Here is a 1,919-nt window from a genome sequence, read left to right as displayed (position 1 = left end):
TGATGTGCCCTGTAAACTTTCACTCAATCCACAATAAAAACCTTAAATTAAAAAAAAAAAAAGAGTTGGTGATCTTGTAAATAGTTTACAAGAAAGCTGGTCCTGCGGTCCAGTGCTTATCCTACAGTGCTTACACTAAAGTAAACTACTACACCAGTTTACTTTAAATCTCCATCCATGTTGAAGACAAAAGAAATATTTTTATTAAAAGGCTATTATCAGAACAAAACTTATTGATAAAACCGAACATTTCCCCTTATTCTTCTACATAAAAGTATGCTTGGGTTTTTCATTTCAATGAAAAAAAGCTATAGCTTTTTTATAACTATCTCTTCCTTGTAACAATTACTAGCTATTATGATATGTCATTAAGCAGAATATGTCTAATTGAAGGCACGTGTGGCACTGTGGGCTAATGAATCAGACTGCAAAGTCATTTGAGCTGCAAGGTCAGCAATTCAAGCTCACCAGCTACTCCTCGGAAACCCTATACAGGGTCTCTATGGGTTGGAATCGACTTGACGGCATTTAACAACAACTACAAACTAACACTGTCCAATTAGCAGCTCTGGTGTGGTGCAGAACTGAATTTCAGGCAGAGCGCTGAGAAGGGGAGGCTTATGGGAAAGAATAGTGTCAAGTCATCATCTCATGAAATTTGGAAAATCTGAAAAATCTAAAGTCCACCATGCAGTAAGTCAAGTCAAAATTCCACTCATTTGGTCAACTTGAAATCACACTGAACTGGATTAAAACTCATTGATTTATTGACCTATTCTGCTTCTTTGATGTAAAAATAGTTCCTCTTGATTTCTAGTTACCAAACTTAATTCCTCTTTTTAACTTTTAAGACATGTTATATATAAAAAAAGGCATTATAGTATATAAATTATACTTCAATTACAAAAGAAAGACACTTAGATTTTTTTTTTCTTTCTATTGCCTAGACTCACCGACACTTAACAATAACAACAATTAGGACCAAATCCAGGACTCTTGTATTGAAAGTGTCTGATTCTGTGCAGGAGCCCTGGTGTGGCGCTGCAGGTTAATGCGCTGGACTGCAAGGTCAGTTTCAACCACAAGGTCTGTTTGAATCACAGCTGCTCCTTGGAAACCCCATATAGGGTCTCTATGGACTGGAACAGACTAGGAGGCACTTAGCAACAATAATAATGCTGTGCAAGGAGCCCTGGTAGTGTTGTGGATTATGAATTGGGCTGTTACTCAAAGGTCAGCAGTTTGAATCTACCAGCCACTCCACAGGAGAAAGATGAGACTTTCTGTAAAGTCTGTAAAGATTTACAGCTTCAGAACCCCTGTACAGGATTGACGACACACAGTCACCACCACCACCACCAATTCTTCCTTGCACTCTATTTCTTTATTTTGGAAGAGTGAATACTCCCAAATCAAACAACTACCACCAGGTAAGTATTCCATAATTATTCATTTTATAGGACTTGAAGATTTTTGCTGTTATTTATTGTGGCACCTTGGATTTACCTGATATGGCTTTTCTATCCAGTGTCTTCCTAATTCCCACCACGTAATGGAATATTTCTGAGGAGCAGCTGGTGGGTTTGAACTGGTGACCTTATGGTTCACAGTCCAGTGCTGATCCTACAGCCCTACATATGCATATTGTGGTGGTTACATGCTGTGGATTTGGTTCCAACTCATAACGACTCTGTATAGGGTTTACAAGCCTCATCTTTCTCCCGCAGAACAGCTGGTCGTTTCGAACTGGGAGATTAACAGCCTGACTCATAACCATTAGCTACCAGAACTCTCTCTCTCTCTATGTATATATATATATTTTGTTTGTTTGTTTGTTTTGTTAAGTGCCGTTGAGTCGGTTCTGACCCATAGCGACCCTGTACAGGGTTTCCGAGGGTATAAATCTTTACGGGAGTAGA

The sequence above is a fragment of the Chrysochloris asiatica genome, unplaced genomic scaffold, assembly GCF_000296735.1.
Source record: "Chrysochloris asiatica unplaced genomic scaffold, ChrAsi1.0 scaffold00169, whole genome shotgun sequence".
In the NCBI taxonomy this organism is placed as follows: domain Eukaryota; kingdom Metazoa; phylum Chordata; class Mammalia; order Afrosoricida; family Chrysochloridae; genus Chrysochloris; species Chrysochloris asiatica.
The sequence above is the reverse complement of the archived record's forward strand: the minus strand, read 5'-3'. Positions refer to the sequence as shown.